At 40.2% G+C, this 25,573-nt stretch overlaps 1 protein-coding gene across 4 annotated transcripts in view; it reads right to left on the minus strand.

Annotated features, from left to right (window-relative positions):
- The window catches only part of SVIL (supervillin), a 230,893-nt gene that overhangs the window by 203,031 nt on the left and 2,289 nt on the right, over positions 1-25,573 (minus strand). The gene's annotated exons all lie outside the window — the stretch shown is intronic.

Genomic DNA, 25,573 nt, shown 5'->3' on the forward strand with positions numbered 1-25,573 from the left:
TCCAGCCATCTCTGCCACCTGTTGTCAGAAAACCGCCTCTTGAAAATCACATCTTTCACCCCAAATGCATTCCTCTTCTCCACTCATGTGCTGTTCATTCATGACAAGTGAAGCGGGGAAAGAGCAGGAGGACAGAACACAGGCCCCTCTGTCAGCGAGTCCTCCAAATGCACTCCAGCAGCCCCCGGGGCCCTGGGCTCAGAACAAAGACCCCAGCATGGGGCCAGTGGGGGCAGACTTGGAGACCTAGGAGGGCGACTTCTGCTAAGTCAGTGGCCTCAAAAGGGTAGAGAAACCCTAGTGGGGAATCCCTGGATGGACCTGCATGTAATAGTGCCCTGCAACATGGTGACACAGGGTATTTCTTGTCCCATCTGGAATTCCTCAATAGCCCCAAGAAATGATCCAGTCAGGGTGACAGCAAAGCCCTCACTGTGAAGTGACTAGTAGGTGCGTTTGTGAACTGTATATTTATTGCTGCTGACTGAATGCTTGTGTCACCCCAAATTTGTGTGTTGAAGCCTAATTCCCCTGTGTGATTATATTTGGAGGGAATTAGTTCAGAAGGGTAGAACCCTCATGAATGATCCCCTTAAAAAGGAAAACCCGGAGAGCTCCATCCCCACCCATCTCTGTGAGGTGAGGGCACAGCATAAAAACAGCCATCTCTGAATAGGAAGAGGGCCTGCAGCAGATGAGGAATGTACCAGCACCTTATCTTGGACTTCCGAGCTTCCAGAGCTACAAAAAAATCAACGTGTCTACTAAATAGTCTGGTATTGTGTTAGAGCCACCCAGACAGAATAAGACATTTATTCACCTGGAAATGCACTGGTCTATCCTGCTTCTGTGGGCTCGGATCCCCAGCCTGCCACCCCAAAAACTGCAACCACTCTTTCTCAGCCAAATCTGAGATTTCCCCTTAAGGTTTCTAAGTCCATGGAGCTACATCCCTAGCATTTGATGTAGCGTAAGTGTGTGTTCACTTAGTAACTGAGCACGCACTAGAAGTGTGACATAAAATAGACTGTTTTACAATACTTTTGAAATGCTTATTCCATTTCTTTCTCCCTAGCAGACATTATATTTTCTTACATTCTTTTTTTTTAATCTCCCAAAGCATCTAACACAGGTCCTCATGTCAAGTAGGTTCTCAATTATTTGTCCACAAATACCATTAAAGTTTAATTTCTCAGGTTATTGTTCATTTCCCCCAATTGTTCCCCTCATCCGCAACCAAGACAATCATTTACTGGCAAAATTGAAAAATTAACTATTGTTTACTTTCACTTGAGGGAGTGTGGGAAGGATGATCCTAGAAAGTCTTCAAATAAGAAAGCCAGGATAAAAGATGCAAGAACTTAACATTATTCTGGGGGTATGATCATTCATTCACAAAACACATTCAACTTTGGAGTAACCGTGACAAACCCATCACCTCTGTCCCCAAGGACTCGCAATGGACAAATGCATGCTCTGAAGATACAGGTGCCAGGAGGGCCAATCCCACGTCTGTGGTCAAAGGTGGCCGAAGTCAGAAAAGCTGTCCTACATCAGAGGAAGTTCATGGACACAAACAGTCACCCAGAGGAACAGAAGAGCCAAGCAGACCCCAATGGCTCATCTTGCTCCCTCCTCTGACTAGCATAAAATGAGAACAGCTGCCACTTGACAGGATTGTTGTCAACACCTCTAGCACAGTGCCTGGTACTCAGTACCTGAGCAATTACTGTCACTCCCTCCACTCTTCTCTTGAGCCAAATGACCAGGAGAAACACACACATGCAAAGCAAAGCATAAAATCCTTCTCAGCTCAATCTAATGGGCCCAGGTCACCAAGGAAGGTGGGAACAGAAAGGGAGGAGTGAGACAGGTGGAAAGGAGGGGGATTACATCAACAGAATGTAAGCTCCAGCTTACACTGAATTGGGGCAGAACTAGGAGCTATGGTGTGCTCCACACTTAACCCCCTCCCCCACACTGGCCATTCAAGTAATTATTCCATTTCACTGTTCCATTCATCATCATTTCTTCCATCAGGAAGGCTAAGCCAGTGAGATTCAAGACCTAACCTCTGAAAACAAAAGACATGCACAGGGACCTTCCACCATCCAGGGGTGGAAGGAGGGTACACTAACTCTAACTTTAATACATTAAAAAAAAAAAAAAAAAAAACCACTATCACTCACTTATGCACAGATTTTTACATTTGAACTGAGATGCTTGCAATGGATCTGTTTAAACCACATAAATGTGGTGCCAGTTTTTAAATTTTTATTATCTTTTGAAATGCAAAGGGGGTAGAAATGAGAACTCCACAATTATATTTTTGAATATAGGTAATATAAATCACAAAATGCTAGAAGTGCATTTATCCCTGGATATTGGTAATTAAAGGAAAATTGGGGGGGGGGGACATTTTCTCCTTAAATTTGCAACTCTCCCAAAAAGATTTTGCAGTACAGCCAAAGATAATGTAGGCTGCATAATATTCATGATCAAAAGGAAAAGGCGATGAATGGCAGGCTACATTATGCCTGCTTAAGGATATTCATGTCATAATCCCTGGAACCTGTGAACGTTATCTAATATGGCAAGGACTCTGCCAGTGTGATAAACTTTAGGATCTTGAGATGGGAAAATTATCCTGCATTATCTGGATGGGCCCAACATAATCCCCAGTGTCCTTTTTTTTTTTTTTAACAGAATCCCAACTTCTTTTTTTTTTTAAGATTTTATTTATTTATTCATGAGAGACAGAGAGAGAGGCAGAGACATGATGCAGGACTCAATCCCAGGACCCCAGGATCACACCCTGGGTCAAAGGTAGATGCTCAACAGCTGAGCCACCCAGGCGTCCCTCTCCAGTGTCCTTTAAAGGAAGGAGGCCAAGGGAGCCTGACTCCAGAGGAAAAGGTGGGAACAGAGACTGAAGTGATATGCTTTGAAAATGCAGCACAAGCGAAGGAATGCAGGCAGACACTAGAAGCTGAAAAGACAAGGAAACAGATCTTCTTAGGAGCCTCCAGGAGCAATGGGCCCTGCTGGTGCCTTGATTTCAGCCCTGTGAGCCTCATTTTGGACTCTTGACCTCCAGGACTATAAGAGAAATCTGTGTTAAGTCTGTGGCAATTTGTTACAGTGGCAACAGGAAACTATAGTATGATTGTTGGATTCCAAATTGTTTGATCATAAAGCTAGTTGAAAAAGAATAATTATAAGTTTTCATACTTAAATATGTAAACTTCTACGTCTGACCTAGTAAGTGCTGGGTGCCCTTTCTCTTTGCGAACGCTAGAGCTCTGGTGGCATTCCAGATCATGACCCCCCCATCATTATCATACTCAAGAAGTAAGTGGAAATCTGTATTCTACTTTTATTCTATTATAAAAGTATGTTTTCTTGAATCTTATAGTACATTTATTTCTTAGATACATATTAGGATTCAAAATATCTTTCAGGGGGTGCTTGGGTGACTCAGTTGGTTAAGTGTCTGACTCTTGATTTGGCTCAGGTCATGATCTCCTATTGTGAGATGGAGCCCTCCCTGGGCTCCTGGTTCAGCAAGGAGTAGGCTTGAGTCTCTCTCCCTCAGCAGCTCCCCGTACTCATGCTCACATGTTCTCTCTCTCTCTAAGATAAACAAAATCTTAAAAAAAAAAAAAAAATCAAAGAGTATTTTACAGATTATAAGTGATTTTAAAACAATAATTTAAATGGGTTATGGCCAGTTTAAAATAATGTGGTATATTTACAAATAATAGCCAAAGCCACCATGCTAAATACTTTTCATGTATTATCTAATTTACTCTCATAATGCTTCTGAGATAAGTATGAGCATCTTTCTCATCTTCTAGACACAGAATTCAGGCTTAAAATGGTCACATAGCTAGTATACTATAGGGCCTATGATTTGAACTCAGGTAGTCTGACCCACTAACAACTTTTGGTACAAACAACTGTTTTAAATGTATAAATTTCCATTTGCAAAAAGAGGAAATCAGCCATCAGGAGACAAAAGATTTGCACACATTCTGAGAAGATGACTATAACCATAAGAACATGCAACCAGAAAAGAACAGAATACAGAATTCCTAGAAAAATATACAATCTGAAAATTTTTTAAATAGAGCTACTGGTATTTAAAAAAATATAGTTGCTAAGTAAAAAACCTCAATAGTAGAGTTAGAAGATAAAATTATGGAAATCTGTCAGAACACAGAGCAGAAGAAAGAAATGAGAAATGAAAGAAAAGATAAAAAGATGGAGGATTAATTCAGGAAACTTAACACTAATAGAACTTCTAAACACCACAGAAAAGTGAGGGGGGAAAAGGAAAAGAAGCAATTATCAAAGAAATAACATAAGAAAGTTTCCCAGAGCAACAGACCTGTGTTTAGACTTCAAGACCATCCAGTTGTCACTGTTTTGCCTCTCAGCGACCAATCCACCCCATTTCCCTTCTTGACGATACTGGAACTGGGTGTAGAAAGGCTTTCTCCTTTGCCAGCTGACACTGGCAGGAGGAAGGGGCTTCTCATCAGGTGTGCTCTTGCCGGCTGGCTCAGCAGGAGCCAGCAGCCTGCAGAATGCCCCAGAACATGTACACCAATGAGTCTCAGCCTGAGCACCTTGTGGATGGACTCCAAAGAGTCTTGCAGACACCCAGCAGGTGGCTTCCCACTGAGGTATAACAGCAATATGCTTGTGAGGATTCCCCTATGAGAACTTGTAGGCAGGCACCCAACAAGTCTGGTAGACACCCTGGTAGGCACTTCCTAGCAAGTTTCACTGCCACCTAAGCAGGCAGTTCCCCCTTGAGCCTGCATAAAGCACCCCAACCACCTGCTCTGGTACCAGTGGACCACATGGCATGCCCTCTCCAAGGAGATGACTCTCAGCTTTGGAGACAGGCAAGGGGCAGTCACTCCCAAATCTGATGCTGCATCAATCCTAGAGGAAAGCAGCTGCTCCCTGTGTCTGCCATTCCTGTATTCTTTACTGGTTCTCTCTTCCCTTAGTAGTTAATCTCCTGCTAACCCCTTAGTAGCTAATCTCTCACTACTAATTAATAATTCTCTACACTTCCCCTTCCCAAATTCCTGTTTGATTTTTGTCTCCTGAATAGAACCTGATACACCCACTGACTACCAAATACATTAAATGAGAAAAGACACACCCAGACACTTGACAATGAAATTGCAGAATATTAAGGAATAAAGAAAAAGAGAGAAACTCTAGGAGATTCCAAAAAGGAAAAAAGAATCAGTAAAAAAGATTAAAAAAAAAAAAAAAAAAAAGTCTGACCAGCACGTGGCTTTTCACATCAGCAACTTCAGGCAAAATTTTTGAAATTTAGAGAAAAAAATTATTTCAAACTTATAAATCCATACCAGCCATGGTGAAGAACATTTTCAAACATACAAGACTCAGAAAATTTACTTCAATCTGAGGAAGTCATATGAGATTATATTCTACCAAAATGAGAGTAAAAAACAAGAAAGGGGAAATGTAGCATACCAGAACAATAGAACAAAGCCTAGATAGAATTCCAGGAAAATTAGCAGGAGCAGATCTAGAAAGCACTGAGAAACTCAATGACTGGGGTCTACAGAGAACATCTTCAAGATGAATGCATATTTTAAGCAACAGACAAATGTATTAAAACCTAGAGATTATTAGGGTTACAGTAAAAAAGAAAATCCCCTCAATAGGGAGGGAAAAAAAAGGCAGGCCAATATAAACTCAAGAACAACTGCCAACAACAAAACATAAGACATGATTCAAATGTGCCATGATTTTGAGCACCTGGTGACATTTTAACAGAGAAACCCAGTTGAAATCAACATTTCAAATAGAAATTTCCTCCTCTGAGCAATGGTACAGTTGTAATATTGGAACTACAGGGAGGGAAGTACAACTATAGCACACTACTTGGCTCCACCACAGACAGTATTTACAATAACACACTTGTTGGCTTCTAACCTTGAGACTCAACCTTTGGAGAAAGCAAAGCAAATTGTGCCAGTTAGAGACAGCAAATATTAGCAACCTCAACTTTTCAAAGAGATAGCTAAGAAAAGCTGAAAGATGGACAAGTGAAAAAAAAGAGGCAGAGTGAAGGGAAGTGGTACTTAGTATCCACATCTCATATAATTTGGCATGTCAGATAAAAGGTGGTAAGTAGGTGGAACAAAATAGGGAGATTTATGAATATTACAATTGCAACAGTAACAAATAGAATTCATATGGTGATAAAACTAAGATGTTACATATGCCTCTGTGTGTTTGTGTGTGTGTGTCATCTATCGTAGCAGTCAGAGTCAACAGATAAAACCCAAAGCAGATACGCCAAAACAGCTGAGCAAATATGTTATTAGTTATAGAAGTAATAACCACTAACAGAATTAACAAGAACCATTAAAAATGTGTTGCCTCTGGAGAACAACTCTTGTTTTTCATTATCAGTGCTTCTTTAGCACCTGATTTTTTTCAGCCATGTTCATCAATCACTTTGATGCTTAGAAAACAATTATCTAGTGCCAGAGTTGGCAGACTTTTTTCTGTAAATAACTGATGGCAATATTTAAGGCATTGTAGACCACACAGGTCTCTGGCAGTTACACAACTCTGCCCCTGTAGTGTGAACAGACACTCTGTAAATGGATGGGTGTGACTGGGTTCCAATAAACTTTAATTACACAAACAGGTGGCAAGCCAGCCTTGGCCATCAGACTGTAGTTTGCTGAACTCTGATTTAGTCCAGGGTTTCCCAAAGTACATGCTATAGGATACTCCAATATATTTAAGAATATTCCTCCAAAATTTGGAAGAGAGATTCCATGATCAAAGACTTTAGAAAATGTTAGGTTAAATAAGCCTAAACAGTCTTCTTTACTCGAGGCCCACAGCCCCAAAGGTGCTGATGAGCTCTGAATACCCAACATGGAAGCCATCTGGAATACACATTTCTCCAATTTGTCTGAATACACTGGAGGAGCATCTAAGGCCACTGGTGTTCAGTGAAACAATTTAGGAAACAGAGTAATAATCAAATTCCTACCCTGTAAAGATGAATACATAAGACTGGGCGGGGAAAAAAAAAAAAAAAAAAGACTGGGCAAGTAGCACATGACTTGCCCAGGGCTGCTTGGCCAGATGGTGTCCAAATGGGACTAGGGGTCAGCCAACACAGGGTGCCTGCTGTCTCTCCAAGGTGCTGCCTGTTGAGGTGCCTACAGAAGAAAACAGTGCAAAACTAATAACATCTCTATCCTGAGTTACTTCAGGGGACACACTTCAAAGCAATGCAACCACACAGATGCAACAACACTTAAACCTCATAAAGCTGAAGACTTGGGGGCTGGATTTTATTATTTTCTTTAGAAACATCATGACATAAGCCGAAGTGTATAATGAGCTTCATTTACTGTGAATCTATTTCCTCATTTCTAATACAGGGGGAGGGGAGTAGAAACAATAGAAAATAAAAAGGAACAAAATAAACTTTTCTCCCAACTCTTTTTATGATTCCAACACATATTATTTGGTGGTACTACACATACTGGATATGTGATGGCATACAAGTAACAAGCTCCTGTGACTAGGCTCTATCGGAATAGGCAGTACTGCACAAAGCCTACAGCATGTGTATAGGAGATATAAAAAAGCTGAGGAGAGTCAGAGGTAAAAGAATATGATGGGGGAAAACTAATTCTGCGAAGATAGTACTGAAACAGGAAACAGAGCAACATACTCCCAAATAGAGATGTCCAGGACATAAAGTAGAAACAAAACAAAAGAAACAGAAACAAAAAAAGGTGAAATGCAGCATTTAGCCAGGTGGTCCTGGCAAGGTGGGCTTTAACAGAATTGGGTGTATCTGCTCTGAAAACAACATCCTGGTTCATGAGGTGGTTTCTGAATCTTAGAATGCCTTACATCATTTTCTCTTGATTCATGAATCAACCCTTCCATTTTCTCCATGTTTTTGAGATGTACTTTCACAGCCTGTGATTACAGAGATGGAGTTGTAAAAACATTCCTAGCCAGCTTTGTTAAGGGGAAGCCCCTCCTACGACTTTCACTAACAGTGGGGGAAATGCAACCTGCTTCTTCTAGAACCATGGGAATGCCAGCCACCTCTTGCTGACAGAATTCCCATCCAACAAAGTTGCGGTCAGACTGCTCTAGAGGTCATTGGTTAGTAGCCCATGAAAAGAGGAAGAGTAATTGCAGCTGACCTACAAATGGGACAGGACATTTGCCCTGGCCCTGGCCCAATATTACAACCCACAGACTGTCCCCTGAGGTCACAATTCCCACTCTGAGACTTCTTCTAATGTGGCCTTAGATGGTGAGAGGTTGTCCAATCCTTGAGGTGCGGTCATCAAATCTTTTGGAGAACACTAATTATGTAAGACTTCCTTTGCAACACCCCTAAAATTCCTGGTGCTGTGGGGTCAGACAAGGAGGAAGCAGCTGCAAGGCAAGAAAAATGAGAACCCATCTAGGTGTTGATACAAGGTTCCTAGATTTAAATGCAAACCAGCCCCTGGCCTGGCCTGCCCTGCCCAGTACAAGAATGCCTGGTTACACAGTCTGTTTAAAATGTCACAAGAACTGAGAAGCTGAACATTTTTATTAATTTTATTTTTAAAAATCAAAGTAGTGTAAAATGTGTCTCCATTAAGCACAAATGTATTGATTTAATAGGATTACATTTCACTTCAAATGCTCTATTGCCTAAGACAGTATTGGTCTATTGCCTCTATTGTCTTGTGTCAGTCTACGCATAAGCATATCTGTGATCTACCTGGCATTAACAAGATGATTCATTGTAAATGATTTTTTTTCTACACACTGATAGACACTGTAATGTGTTTACATGACTATTTTATACAGACAGCACAAGTTACAGTGACAATTATGTAACTCGTAATCGGTAGGTAAATCAAAATACATGTTTTAATTAAATACATAATTTAATTTATTTTTCTGGCTTATAAAGTAAATACGAACAACTTTTCAAATTTATTTTTTAAAGATTTATTTATTTATTCATAGAAAGAGAGAGAGAGAGAGAGGCAGAGACACAGGCAGAGAGAGAAGCAGGCTCCATGAGGGGAGCCCGAGGCAGCACTCGATTCCGGGTTGGTCACACCCCAGGCTGCAGGCGGCGCTAAACCACTACGCCACCGGGGCTGCCCAACTTTGCAAATTTAAAACAAAGTCCCACTATTGATATAAAATCAAGCAGAGATACAAAAGCTAGCACTGTCATTAGAAGAGTAAGGGAAGAAAGGGATTGGAAGAAATAAAAAATGTCATGATCAATACCAACTGCAAATTGCAGTATCAGAAAAATGAAAAAGCTGTTTAGCACACCCCATAATCAAAGATGATAAAGCGACAATGTAGCAGATAATTAAGCAGATTATTAAAGAGCGGTTTCGACAAAGACACATATGATGTGAAACTTACTTTCAATAGTCAAAAAGGAATCAATAAAATTAGTCACCTGAAATCAGAATTAAATGACCAAAAATTTTAAATGATTTTTAACAAAATCTGAGCTTATAACTTTGGTCAGCTATAAAACATCTCAGATTCTTGAACAATAACAAAAAAATACATATATTTAGATGGAGAGATGGTAAAAAAAATTTATTTAGTTATGGGAATTCTGTTAGAAAATTATGAGGAAAAGATAAAAAACAATAATGCACAAAAAGTGAAAGATTTTAAATTAAGCAACCAAAGAATTGCCCATGGAATAAGATCTTTCTAATAATATCAAAGATAGATAAATTCAAATTTTGAAAAATTACAATAAGTTTTCTGTAGCTTTAGATGAGTCATGCAATATAAGGACATTGCCAAATTAGTACTTAGGGTGCATTTTTGTCTCAAACAACTTCCAACTTATACAGAAATGTTGTCAATTCATAGCTGGAAAGAACTGAACTCGTGGCATAGATACTTTGGAATCTTCTTACAACTGTCAAAGAAGAAGTTTCACTAGATATGAAAACATAAAGCTTCTATTATACTAGTGCTCCAGCTATGTTGGGTCAAAAAATCGAGACTTACTAAACTTTTAAAATAGGAGACTGGTATTTTCCTCTTAGTGATTTGACATTAACTTGTAGCTTGTTTTCTAAAGCACAGCTTATGAAAACTGTCATGGATATCATTGGTAAAATTATTTAGTATACACATATAAATGATATGAATTACCATCAGTTTATAAAATTACTGAAATAAATAGAAAATAGTTAATACAACGATCATGTGTTCTCTGCAAGCAGATCTTTGGTTGGGTCATGGAAAATTTTTACTAAGATTCATCCTATACTTAACTCCAATTCAAGATTTTCTCTAAACAAAAAGAATCTTGCCAAATACTCAATAAAGACCAAAAAAAAAAAAAAAAAAGGCAGTGTGAATTGTTTTCTCACAGATATCACAGTGTATGCACAAGCTAAAATGGAAGCTCCAATAAAAGATAAAGCTTTTTTTATTACCTTGCCAAACAAGTATGAAAATATAAATCAAAAAAAAAAAAAAAAGAAAATATAAATCAAAATTGATGCTTTTCATAAATCAAGTAAAAAATGTTTTGTACATTTTTCTAACTTGCATCAATATACAGAAGATCAAATTGAAATCAAAAGCATTATTGAAATTGTCTTCAAAATCTACAGGAAAAATTAGAACACTTTATGGAGATTGATAAGTTTGTTTTTAATTTTTATAGTATCTCTTTGAAGTTAATGTTAACAATTTTGATTTGGCATAAGAGTTAATGAATTTATATAACTTAAGCAGACACAGCTTCAAAACTGATAAGCTTTTGTTTCAAAAATGAAATCAATGTTTCTAAAAACCACTAACTACTTTTGTCAATTGAAATGCAAATATTAAAAGAAAATGATTTTTGGCACTTGATTCAGTTATTGGAAAACTTAAGTATGTTTGGGACTTTGTTACACAAATCTCTTTCAACTATGAATTCTATGAAATCTAAGTACAGACTAAGTATTTCAGATGAAAATGTAGTATCTGAATTTAGATCTACTATAATTCTAATATACACAGCAAATTTTAAGACTTAGTGCAATAAAAAGTCTCATATTTTTATACTGATTACATGATAGCATCTGGGATTGAATGGGTTAAAGAAAATGTATTATTAAAATTAACTTCCTTTGGTTTCTTTAATTATTTCAATGTGACTACTAGAAAATTTAAAATTAGATATGTGGCTCACAATCTATTTCTGTTGAATAGTTAGAGACTCTGGCTACTCAAATAGTCCTTTCCCAGAAGCATCAACATCATTGGAAAATCTCTTAGAAATGCAGACTCTCAGGTCCCAGCCGAAAACTACTCAATAGAATCGGAATTTTATTAAAAATTCCAGGTTTGGCCAAGATGAAGTAATAGGAAACAGATCTGTGCTTTCATCTGAGACAAGAAAAGAAAAAATATGTGAAACAATGGTTTTCAGGAGTCAGGACATCAGAAAGTAAATGAGGTGAGCCTATGATTATTGTCTCATCTTACTGTCTTAAGAGATTTCCTGGCAAAAACATAGGAGGGGAGAAATCAGGAAGAGCCCACTGACTTCCTGAGTTGAGGATACAGAGCTGAGAGTCTTAAAAGACAAAGAGTTCAGGGGACAGAAAGGAGCTGCACACAGAGAGAACTTTGGAATCCTCAGAGGCTCCCCTGAGGAATCAGCTCAGTATATCAGTATATGTGTGCGAGCAACCTACCTGTGGCAAGTGTAAGAGATACCAGAAAGGATTAGAGGTAACACTGACTGGTGCTCACACAGGGTTAAGAACAGTACCTGTTTCCACCAAAAGACTTGAAAACCTCATCATTCAGAGACATTTGGGACTCAGGAAAATCTTGCCTCTGTAGTGAGAACAATTAGCCCTAGACTGAGCATTGCTCCAGTCCCACCTAACAAGATTTGTAAAGCAAGACACAAAAGAATCAACTGTCTCCATCTAATTTAGCTATGTCCCAAAACAAAACTCAAGAATATTTTATTAATACAAAACTATGCCGCACCCAAGAAGATAACATCACAATATCTAACATTTAATCAAAATTTTCCAGGCATGCAAAAAAGCAGGAAAATCCAACCCATAATGAGAAATGTCTATGAAGATGCAGAATGAAGACAGATATTAGAATTAGCAGACCAGGATGGGTACTCATGATTTTAAGCACAGACATGAATATATAAAAACAAATCCAATTTGTAGAGATGAAATCTGCAATGTGGGAGATGAACAATCATTACATGGAATTAATGACAGACAGAAATCACATACCAAAAAAAAAAGAAAATAAGTGAACTTGAAAACATAGCAAGAGAAACATCCAAAATTAAAAACAAACAAGAATAAAAACAAACAAACAAAAAACCCCAGAGCATGAATGAACTGTGGAGATAGCTCAAACAACTTAATATATATGTCATTGGAGCCTTCATGAGGAGGAGGGGAGCAGAAAATAATATTTGAAAAAAAAAAATCACTAAAAATATTTTAAACCTAATAAAAATATAAACTCAAAGAAACAGGAGCGTGACTAACCCTAATCACAAGAAACAAGAAGAAAAATACACCAAGGCACAGCATAATCAAATTGCTCAACACCAGCAATTAAAAATAAATCCTAAAAGAAACTGGAGAAAAAGAACACCTTGAAGAGGAACAAAGATAAGGATGACAGTAGATTTTATGTCAAAAACAGTGTAAATGACAAGACAGTGAAGCAATAGCTTTAAAGAACTGAAAAAGGAACCCTGCCAATCTAGATTCTATACCCAGCAAAAATATCTTTCAAAAAATAAAAGCAAATAAAGACTTTATCAGACATATAAAAGTGAAAAGAGCTTATCAGTGGCAGTCCTGCGTAACAAGAAATGTTAAAGGAAGCCATTTTGAGCAGAAAAAAAAAGACATGCCATAGAATTATGCATAATAAAGGCATGAAGAACTGGAAATTACAATTACTTAACATATAATAGTTTTTTATTATTTAAATATTAAAATAGAAGTGACTTCTTTGGGCACCTGGGTGGCTAGTGGTTGAGCCTCTGCCTTCAGCTCAAGTCGTGATCCCAGGGTCCTTTGATTGAGTCCACATTGGGCTTCCCGCAGGGAGCCTACTTCTCCCTCTGCCTATGTCTCTGGCTCTCTGTGTCTCTCATGAATAAAAAATAAAATCTTTTTTTAAAAAGTGACCTCTAAAAGAAAAATAGAAACAATTTATGTGGAGGTAATTACAATATGTGGAAGTAAGATGCATGACAATGGTAATAGCCAAAGTGGAAGCATACTATTTATAAAGTTCTTATACATGAAGAGTTTAACATCATTTAAGCGTAGACTGGTAAGTTCAAGATGTAGACTGTAAACCCTGAAGAAATTATTAAATAACAAAACAGAGATGTAGCTGGTAACCCATCAAAGGAGAGGAAAAGGAATCATGAAAAATGGAAACATAAAAGCAAGAGCCAATTACAAACTGCCTACAAGAAATGAAACATAAAGGCACAAATAGATTAAAAGGAAAAGGATAGAAAACGACATACAATGATATCACCTCCAAAGAAAGCTGAAGGGGCTTTATTAAAATCAGACAGATTTCACAGCAAAGAATATCACCTGGTATAAAAAGACATTTTCAGGGGCAGCCCGGGTGGCTCAGCGGTTTAGTGCCACCTTCAGCCCTGGGCCTGTGGAGACCCGGGATCAAGTCTCATGTCAGGCTCCCTGTATGGAGCCTGCTTCTCCCTCTGCCTATGTCTCTGCCTCTCTGTGTGTGTGTCTCTCATGAATAAATAAATAAAATTAAAAAAAAAAGACCATTTCATAATGATAAAGTAACTAGAAGCAAAAACTGATTGAACAGCAAGGAGAAAGACAAATTCACAAGCACAGTCACATATTTCAATACTGCTCTGTCAATATTTAATAGGAGAAATGGACCGAAAAATCAGTTAATACATAAAGATTTGAACGAGATCCCCCAGCGGTCAGAATGCATACTGAAGTCAGAGAAGCTACACTACTCTCAATGGATAGACAGTCCATATTTGGGTCAACTTCTGGTAAGTTTTTCTTTTGGCTTCTTACTGGTATCATAACTGGTGCTCTTTTGCCTGACTTCTAGGCTAAACAGGAGTTAGAGAAGGTATTTCCAGGAAAGCTAATCTTGAAAAGCAAACCACAGAATTTGGAGATGGTAGAGGTGAAAAGCTCCAAACTTTTTTTTTTATAGAGCTGGAAATAAAATCAGCCCCACTGCTTAGATTTAAACTCCTTGAGATTTAAGGTACTCCTCTATAGAACTACACTTTAAGCTACTGTGAAGTATTACGTAGACAATGCTTGGCATGTGGCCTAACACAGAACACCTGCTCAATAACACATGCTTTTCCTACCTTTCCCACCACACTGACTAGTCAGTATGAACATTCCTAGTGCAGAGCTGAACTTTCCAGCACATCTGCTTGAGTAATCTCAGAAACGACAGGGAAGGGTATATCTTCAACAGCAAACCATGCTGGTATCTCTATTTTGATCACTGAAAATTCTGAGACACACAATTCAACTAGCCGATACTTTTCCTTTTAACCCTGAGTGAAGACCTTTATTTACAGCTATTGCCACACATCTCAGAATGGATTAACAGAGAAAAGTTGGGTTGGACGCCTTTGTAACAAAGCTTCAAGTTGTGGCAAGTATATAAAAAATAAATATGACTAATTTAATTTTTTAAATCCCATTGGAAAATCTCTATCACTTGTTATTGACTCAAATCAAGGGAGGTAAAAACAAGGGATAGAAGTCAGAAGACCTGGCTTCCAGGCCAGATCCTGCTAATCTGCTTCCTTTATCCTCTTGAGTAGAACACTTTCCTTTGTAAGCCTTAATTTCCTCATTTATTAAAGAAATATAAGAGACAAGCTCTGTTCATCTTATGGAGTACCAAAAGAATTAAAAGGAGATGCATATAAAAACCCTTAAACACACATAAGTGCAAAGTATTATTTCCAGTGATTATGGTCATTGGTTCCTTCTATTAATATAGAAAACTAAGAGATATTTGGAGAAGGGAGGTAACTGTTAAACATCGAGCTACTAGCTTTTTCTCCTTTTTAGATGTGTGCACTCAATACGGTGTCACCAATCATGAGTTTTTAAACTCAAAAATTTTCCAAATTACTACTTAAAGGTTTTCTCTGCAAGTAATAAAGAAATGTAGCAATAAAAAAAGTTTGAGTAACTTATCCAAGACTATATCATGAAGCCCTAGGAGTTAAGAAATTTTGGCTTAACACTGGCCCAAACTTTTACCAAAAATACCTTACTAGAAAGTTAAGAAAAGAGTGGCAATATTATATTTAATAAAGCTAGAAGAAAACAAACAGTGGCTGTGACCTTTGGAAGATGCACACAGTAAAACAACAATCAGTGTTTTCACAATGAGTTGGCCACAAATCTGGAACAGTCCATGTCTTTAGCAAAAAGCAGGCAAATACTTGAATCGATCCTCCAAGCCCGGTGTGGACTAAGGGCATTAAAAACTCCAGCCCTAATCTGATAGTTTTATTCTTAAAATTTTATTACATTAGTGTCAAGCTGCACTTCTGGAATCCTATTCTATGGGTGACCTTCACTGTGATTTAACTACGGTTTAGTTATTGGCTCAGTGCACTGGAAAGTAAGCATGACCTTAGAGTTGGAAGATCCATATTTAAATCTGAATCCTGTCACCCACTAGATAAATTATTTTGCCCAGTCACTGTACCTTCGTGATCCTCAAAACTCATTGTAAAATGCAAGTAACACTACCTACTTGGTGATGGTGGTTGTAATTACATGACATTAGTTATGTGAAAATGCTTCGCACCGTGTTCTGCCCACACTGGTGTTCAGAAATATTTATAAACTTGAATAAGCATCCCTTACATTTAAATGATGATTATTCTCGATGAGTCATTTTCATAGTACTTTAACTGAAACTTCCAAGTATTCACTGTTATGAAAAGGCTTTACTCTTAGCAAGAGCTGATGTCCTACCAGACCATGAATGATACTTCAGGGAATCATAATCATAATAATCCTAGAAAAAAAATTTTTGAGAGGGAAAAATTCTGTCATGCTATGCAATCTTTTCCTCTTTTAAACTGTCTCCACTTTCCTGTCTGTACTGAAACTAAAACATTAAATCCACAGGCAGGCATCCTGTGATGATAACTAACTTGGTAAGCCCAACCACAATGGGGGCAACTCTCCCGCAGGCTCATTAACTCTCCCCAGCCCTCCCAAGAATTGATAACAATGGGGAAACCATTTGGAAAATACAAGTTGAAACAGAAAAGCCATTCTTCGGTAACTGTCGGCAATCCATGTGAACTTGGCAACAAAAGAGAATAAGAAGCTTGGAGGAGAAAAAGGTATAGTGACGACTTCGTAAACAGAGCCCTCAATTTTTGAAACCCAACTTCTAGCTGAAATGGGAAATGATGGAGAAGAACTTGTGTATTGGAGATCATGGTTGTGCAGGTAGGAAATAGGAGTGGGTTTATCGGTGTTAGTAGTTGTACAATGAGAGAAGATGCTACTCTTTGAACCTAGAACCAGTCTCTGTGCTCAGAATGAAAGTGGGTTTTCCATAGTAAGCTTGCAGTTTCCTCTGTCGTGTGTGTGTGTGTGTGTGTGTGTGTGTGTGTGTGTTTTAAGAAGCCTAGACACTAGAGATGGAACTAATTTGTTCATGGAAAAAAATATATAAAACACTTTCACTGCTTGTAACGAGCTTGTGTTTTCTTCCAACATTGTGAGAACCAAGTTCAGCAAAAAATGCCATGCGACGAAAGCCTTTAGTTTGTTAAATAAAGTGATGAGGAAGTTTTTTTAAACACACACACACACACACACACACACGTTGGGTTTACATAAATAATCAACCAAAACATTTTTCTACCGTATAATTTTCTTGTCAAGCATATATTTTTCTTTTTCCTGGAAACCCAATGTCAGATGCCTATGATGATTATTATTTTTGAACAGATAATTGGATAATTCTGGGGTCAGAATGAAAAATATATGTATAAATTCTATTTAAAAGTCTTATATCAAATTCATTTTTAGGAACAGGATGGAAATAGTCTAACGTTGCTTGAAGTAAGTTGTCTCTGTACTTGACCTCAGGGTCTATCAATTTTTCCAGCCTAAGAATGTAGGTTCTTAGCCTTATTCTTAGAGCTTTTGGATTTAAAATCCAATGGACTAAAAATTGCAGTATTTTCTTAAAAAAAAAAAAAAAAGAAGAAGAAGAAGAAGAATGTTTACTTCTAAATATTCAAGCATGGAATTTCCTCATTCTGCCACATAGTTCAAGGACAGAGCTCTGTCTTTCTACTTGCACTACTATCAAGAGCTACATCTGAAACATATAGACATGGCCCTAAAGCAGAAGGTGCTTGTGAAGATTTCTTCTTGAGCCCCAGAGTGATTCATTCTAAAGAAGGCCACCCACTGTCCTCACAGACTCTCTCTAGAAGAAGGCGGGATCCAATTTCCCTTCTAAGCTTTTCCTTTCCTTCAAGAGTGGTAGGTTTCCTCCACCTGCCCAGCCAGTATTCTTACAATCACACCTAGGTTTTATCAGAAACACAGACTAGTAATCCTTAAAAGGCAGAAAAGGAGAGATAAGAGCCAGGTAGCCTGCATCATGCTGGACATGAAGACAAGACTTCTGAGAGCCTGTACAGGGTGCACTGATAAGTTTCTGCTTCACAAGGAAGCTACTCTTTCCTTCAACAGGCCTGAAATAGAACCACTCTCCTCAGCCAAACACAGCTGAGGACAGCGAGGCAGAAACCAGAGGCTGCCAGCTGCTATGCCCAGCACTGAGAAGTTGAGAGCTGTGGGGTGCAGTCCCTCCTGGGTGACAATAAGCCTGGCAGCCAGTTTCTGCAAAGCCTGGCAGAGGGAAAAGAAAGACTCTTTAGAAATACAGTTGGCAAAACATTGAATATAAAGGGTACTCTGAGCAACTGCATAATTACAGACTCAGAGTAACTATCTAAACTGGATCCCCCATAGTATATCGTTTGTATGGCAGCAGAGTAGGCTAGACCCCCACTGCACATCCTTTCACAAAATGGTTCTCTGGGCTTCCTTCTTTCTTCATTACAACAGTGATGGAGATAGACGGAGAGGAAGAACTCAACCCAGGAAAATACCGATACGTCCTCTCATCTATTGCATAAGGTGTAGGATTTTGGATCTGAGTGCAAACCCTGGCTCTACTACTTACTGTCTACTTGTATTACCTTATTTGAGATACTTAACCCCAGGCTTTCCATTATAAGACTGTGCTGATGATGAGAGGTACAGCATGTCAAGCCTTTAGCGCAGGGCCTGGCACATGGTACACCCAATCCACAACATTCCTATCAGCAACAGCACCCACCTCCACCCCTGCATCTTCTGTGTCCCCATTACATCTGCAATGTGCGTCCATCACAGCACCTAAGACACTTTCCTAGGCTTTTGTGCTGACAAGTCATCTCCAGATTGTAAGCCCTGTACAGGCAAGGGTCATTATATTCTCAGCTCGGAGCATGTACACATACATGCACATGCTTGCATGCACACATACACATACATACACACACACCACCATGAGGTTAACAAATGTTTGCTCAACAAATGAGTGAATGGACAGACTATTAGGTTATTTTCATTGTTTATTTCTATAGAATTCCAGTTTTAAGAACCTTTCTCCAGATGTTGTTACAGATGGCTAACTAACTTGTCTAGGCTAACTGAACCTGCTGACCACATTTGGATTGTGCTGCAACATCCAACTCAAGAAGGTCACTAAATCAAAGGTCCCTCGGTCTGATGAGCCAGTCTCTACTAACACAAGCTCCTGTCCCGGTGCTATAAACAGATTCCCATATCTACTGGGGGCAAGAAAACTGTGCTCCTTTTTAATTGGGAATTTCTACAGCCAAACTCCATTTTGGCTCAGGTAAGCATCCTTTCACTTTTTTCAGAATTTTAAAAAAGGAGAGTGAAAAGAAATGTAAATTAAGTTGTTAGCATACACATACACATGAAAAAAATTTCCAGAGAAAGAGCAATTTCCCTGCAGTGAGCAAGTACCAGGTGGGAGGATGCCAGAGCTCATGGCAAACACTGCCAAGCAGGAGCTGCACCAGCCATGGCTGTTCACCCTGAAGCTCTGGCTCAAGGCAGGGCAAGGACATCCCTTTCCACCGCTTCCCAACAGCCAACTTGCTCCATTCCTTACCCCTCCTTGTTCATAGCTTTGGACAGAAAACTAAAGATTCCTAAAGCAAGGATGTCCACAGACTTATTGTCTAGTATCTCTTCATGGACTAGAATCACAGCTAGGAAATACCCCTGAGGAGCCTTTAGAACAAAAGGCCCAGCACAGTTATAATCCGCCCAAGACTTCCACACAAGCCACACTGGCCACAAAGCACCAAAGACCTTTCAGAAATATAATTTGGAAAGGAAAAAAAAAAAAAAAAGTAAACATTAATTCTGCCCTGTGTATGAACAATTTCCATCTGAGAAAAGGTTATCCCAAAACAAGCCCATGTTTCAGCTACTTTCAAGGTCCTGCCATGTAAAAGAAAAGCCAAAATAAATTTCAAATGGTTTTCCCCAAAGTTCCAGCCTTTGAAATACCCTGACCTGACCAGCTTCAAAACTGGTGTTTCCAAGTTCCAATTCCAAAGAACCTTTTTTTTTAAAAGGCAACATTTCTTCTAAATAAAAACTGTGATAGATTATGTTTAATGCGATGATTTTACCTGATGCAGGGAAAGCCAAACAGGACTGGCTGGCAACAGGGGCAGAAGAAAGAGCCTGCAAATGGTGAAGAACAAGAGAAGGAAGAAGGAATCATCTACCTCTCAGGAAACACTGTCAGAAAAGGGGAACCAGACCTTTGAAAGTTGCTTAGAGAGTAAATCCTTAAAGTTCTCATTGCTAGGAAAAAAAAATAATAAATTCTGTGATGTGTGGTGATGGATGTTAGTTAGACTTACTCTGCTCATCATTTAATTTCTACAAATACTGAATCATTAAGCCGGATACCTAAAACTAAGGTAACTGTTTGTTATATGGCAATTACAGCTAAGTACAAAATTGAGAGGGTTAAAAAAGGGGGGGGGGGGGCAAGGAGAAGAGAGAAAGAAAGGGCAGGGCAGCCCTGAGAGAGATAAAGACACACTGGAAACCCAGGGAAGTGAGGATACAAATGGGCAGCGTGCAGGAGGAACCCACATGGGGTAGCCTGATGGGCAGGAGGACAAGCTGACAAGTCATCAGAAAGGATAGCTCCCCAGTGTCAAAGAGCGGGCTCGATGGTGGGGGCAAGCAATTAAACACCAATGACAGATGGAGATAAGGGCATCCAAGGCGAAGTGTCCCTAAGACACTTGAAACCGAGGGCTACCGGGAGGTGGCCAGGCAGCAGTGACAGCACAGCAGCAGGAGGGGTAGCATGTCAAAGAGAAAACAAAGGGTCCCAGAATGAGGACAGAACTGCCGAAGTTTGGGGGCTGGAAGAACAGCTCTTGGGATGGCCATGGGGAGGAGGTTGGGGGCTGGACAAGAAAAACCAGAGCTGTGCCAAACAAAGGAGGAGCCCTCCACACCTCATCAGCTTCGTTCTCCTACGGGGAAGAGTTGTTTCTCAGCAGTTCTCAGCTGAGCAGTTCTCAGTTGTTTCTCTGAAGAGCCTGATGCTGAAGGGACAATGTGGTCCCCATTACCAAGGGCTGCTGGCTCATCTTCCAACAGTCCCCCAGTGGAAAAGACCAGACAGGTTAAGTCTGAGCATCCATCTGTATCTGGTAACCACCAGGAAGGCTGTAGCACTCCACACCATCAAACAGGAATAACCACGTGGACACAGTCATCTTCTGAAAGGAGTGAGGCTGAACGAAGGCAGACAATGTATGTACATATATGGATAGGTGTGTGCATGTGTGCACATGTACGCGCGACAGGAAAGAGGGATGCATGTATCAGGAAGTTGCAACTGCATTTGAGAGCCAAGACCTAAAAACACAATAGAAGAACAATTATAACATGCAGCAAAATGTGATGAGGAAGACAGTCGCTCCAGGGAAAGAACCCAGTGAATACCCCAGTGAGGACCATGGCGGTGGGGACATGCACAGTGAAGCCTCTGGAAGGGGGTGACTCAACTTCTGGCTTGGTACAAGTTGATATTTCCAAGACAGCCAGCAAGAGTGCAGAGTTGTGAGTTGGGAGATTTTCTGTTCTAATCCCAGCCCAGGCAAGACCCTCGACGGCTGAGCCTCAGTTTCCTCTTCTGCAGTACAGAGTGTCCTGGCCATCTGCCCTCAGAACCAAACAGAGCTCTTGAAAAATCTCAAACACAAATGGCAATAAAACCAACTAAAAGCCGAAACACTGCACAGATCAAAAACTGCTGTGAAAAGGGACCAAGTAAGAGATCCGGGGATGTGTAAATGGAGCACAGAGGGGATTAAGGGCTTAGAACCAAGAGTCTAACTCAGCATCTATGAGTCGCTTGGGGATCTGAAGCAGTGGTGGTTTTCAGTGCAAGAGCCCCTAAGAGTTAGAAGAGCTTCGGTCTGGGTTTTATACATGTCCAAGTGATTACAGTTTGTTTTATAACCTTTTATAGAACAATGGGATTGCAGCTGACTGATGCTAATAAAGGGCTGTGATTTATGCTGCTGCTCCTAGAGAGCATTTATTCACTTCCATGCACAGTGACCAGGAGGCGGAAGGCATCTGAGTCCTATGCAGGAGTCCAGGCACAGTGAGACTCTCTCCACAGATGCAAGGCCTTCCTTCTCTAGTCCATGTACTCCACACGTGTTAAACCACAGAAGTCCATCTTCCTGCACACAGACTCCCCCTCTCAATTTTAAACGGTGCATCAACTTGCTACTTTGGCTTTATCTGAGCTGCCCTGATTACGACACCAACATGATTACACAAAAAGGTGCTGCCTCCTACCACAGCCCACACACTGCATGGGTTTAGTCTGTTTTTTCTGAACTGTGAATCCAGCCAGGGCTGGGCTCAAGCCCCTCTTCATCTTTATAGGTTCTCCAGGCCTGCCACATTGTCAACATTCAACAGAAGATTTGCTGAATTAAACCAAAGAGCCAGATCATCTTGGATAAGTAACAACTTCGGGGAAACTCAAGTTTTGTCATGGATAAGCTAAGGGATGTGGGCAAAGCACCATCCAGCAATGGCAAATGCCAAGTAATCTAACCTTCTGAAAACAAAAGAGCACTTCCTGAATACACACCATCCTTTTTATATACTTCATGCAAAAGAAAAATGCATGTAATTAAACCTGATTCATATGTCAATTAAAAAAACAATTTTAATCTTAGACCCGTCCCTTTGTTAGTCAATGAAACACAAAAGCTGTGTGGGTTTTAAGTTATGAAAAAGCTATACATACTGGTTATCTCTGAAAAAAAATTTATTCAGAAAAAAATGTTAATTCTGACATTTCCTTTAAAAACGTTCTCCCCTGAAAGACTGTATCTAGAATAACATTGACCTAACAGAAACAAATAAGGCTATTGACAATGGCTACAGTTTAACAAAGGCGTCTGGATTTTTACCTTCCTTGGTTACTGCACAAAAGCAGCAAATGGAAGTACAGTTGCCCCAGCAGCTGGCAAGTTCTCTCCCATAAGCGAAGAAGTTGTGAAACAGCTGGGGAATGCAAGATGCTTTTGAACAAGCTGCTATGTGATCCAAAATAACGTGCTGCCTGTTCGTCTTCTGTACAATGGAAGCGACAGCCCAGGGCAGGTCTGGCGCATGCCCTGCAGCTGCTTCTTTCTTTGCAGCCGGGGCCCAACAAGTGGCTACAAATGGAGTAAGACACACAAAAGCGGAAACCTTGCTCCTAACCCTTTGCATGCTGACAGTGCACGCGGCTCATTTTCCAGTGTGGGAGGAAGCTGCATTCTATACCCAAATGTAAAACCTCCGTAAGGCTTTAAATGGCAACCCCTCCCCGTACTCCAGACCCATGCACTTCTTGGGGACATCTTTCACAGTGGGGTGGTGTTTGATGACATTATAGGGTTTCTGGTGCTTTTGCCCGTGACTGATCGTTTAGAAGATAAATGCACAAGAAAAATCCGCAACTACAAAGTGGCAATGTTAAAGAGGTCCTTCCAAAACAATCTGACATAAAAGAAAACGAGTTCTCTACTTGTAATTGCCAAGTTTAAAGCTTTGGGGTTTCATAACATAGGAAAGAGCTATACTGGCTGTTTGTTAGTTGTTCGGCCTAACTAAGCATGGCCTTACTTCTTCGTATCAGCTTCCAAGATACAGTTCAGCCATTTTCAGAGCATACATCGTTTACCATATTTAGGCAAATATTTTTGAAATGTTATCACAAACTCTCCTCCCTTCTCTACCAGTCTGGTGGCTCACCTTTAAACAGACTCCAGGAAAATACTCTATTTCCAAGGAAATGTTCCCTCTTGCCCAGATTGGACCAGCATATATATTTTTCTTCAGTGTTATAAATGGCCAGTGAATGAGCAAAGAGAATGCTCGCTTCCTTTGCTCCAGTGTGTTTGGTTTTGAGTTTGTTTTTTTCTTTAAGTCCTTGTCATCCTAGCCATTAGGATACTGGCTTCAGATTTAAAGGAAAGATAAATGGCCAGAGGACTGACCACAAAATTATACAGCGGTAAAATGAGGAAGAAAGTGCTGCAGTTCCAGGGCCCCTTGTAAATTCCTTGGGCAACTAGACAGAATTTTCCATCACTACCAGCCCTGCCCCCCACCAACCGCTGATTCCCAAAGAGGGAGCACTCACTACACAGCTGTTACCTAAGAAGAGTGGCAAGTTCAAGGCAAACTATCAACTATTTTACCTCTCTGGAGGAGACAAGGGAAGAAAGAATCTGTTCTTAAACCCATGGTTATTATTTAACATTTGTTGCACAGTTACCATGTGCCACACTCTGTGCTACTAAGTGCTTTGTATGGATTATCAAATTTACCCCTCATAGCTTCAAACCAGGAGGGGCTATTATTATCTCTGTCCTAGAGGAGGAAAACAAAGTTCAGGGAGGCTGAGCAAGTTTGCCCAATATTACAGAGCTGTAAATGATGGAGGTGACATTTCAAGCCTACCATTGTGACTTCAGATGCCTGCCCTTAATCACCATGCCTCGCAGTCGCCACAACTGGCATTGCCCAGAGGCATTCGGAGTCACAGACTGTCATTCCAGAGTTTAAAACATCTTTCTTTAAGGCAATGCGCTTTAAGTACACTCAAGACAATACGAACATCCTAGATCACAAACTTGAGCTCAATGATGCATAAATGTGCAGAGATAAAATCATGTTGTTAGATGCCTAAAAGGCATTTGAGTTTTAACTCATTAGGCAGTTAATTAAGGTTGGCCATATTTCCAAGGCAGCCTTTATTTTACACATATATCCAGCATGGTGACCAAGTATATCACACGACTTATCAAGGGTGGGAACTGCAGCTCCTCACGATCGGGTAGGCAAATAGAGATTCATGCCATGGGGAGCTCCTACCTCAGGCCCACCTGCCTAATGAGACAGCACATAAAGCAGAGGACAGCTATTTCTGACTCTCTTTGGCATTGTCAGAAAATTCTATGCAGTTTTGGGAGAAGCCTTAGTTGTCATACACCTACAACTCTAAGACTTGGTTTAGTTTTGGTGCTGGTCCTTAAAAAACCAGTCCTATGTAGAAAGTCCACCTAACCCAAATGCCTAACATAAGAAAACCTGAACCAAACCGGGCTTCTAGCATATATCCTGACTCTTCAATCAGCAATCGCTAAACAACTCTTCGGTACCAGCCTTAGCCAAAGACAGCGGGAAGAGCAAACAGTACTCTCGGGAGCAAGCCAGACTGCTGTCCCATAAACCTCTTTAAACCTCAGTTTACTCATCTGTAAAATAAAAATAACCGCCTCAGGGAAGGAGAATGGTGAAGATCCTTTCAAAGTGTGTGTGAAGACTCTGTCATCCACCAGGCACTTTATAAAAACCAGCATGGTTCCTGCGCTTTCCTTACTACAGAAGGGAGTGGAGGCAGACGAGAAAGCATGTGAATTCTATCCATTGATCACCGGGGGATACGGTTTCACGGGCGAGCGAGCGAGCGAGCGGAGGGCCCCGGGGTTCTCTTCAGCAGCAGCTCCTCCTCTCGCGTCCAGAGCCCTGGAGGCCTGGTGCGCGGTGCCGCTGTTGCCCAGGCCACTTCAGCCACGGGACCTGTGCACGGGCTGCGTTTGCACAAGCTCCCACAAAACAAATCTTCCCTGCCATCTTTCTCTCCCATTGCACGAGGAACTTCCCGGTGCAATAAAGCGTCAGACTTCAGCAGGGCTGGCCCGCCTTCGCCGGAAGCGCTTAACCCCGCACCTGACCCAGACTGCGGCCCGGCCCGCAGCCTCCCGGCC

The sequence above is a fragment of the Canis lupus genome, chromosome 5 (genome assembly GCF_048164855.1).
Source record: "Canis lupus baileyi chromosome 5, mCanLup2.hap1, whole genome shotgun sequence".
Taxonomy (NCBI): Eukaryota; Metazoa; Chordata; class Mammalia; order Carnivora; family Canidae; genus Canis; species Canis lupus.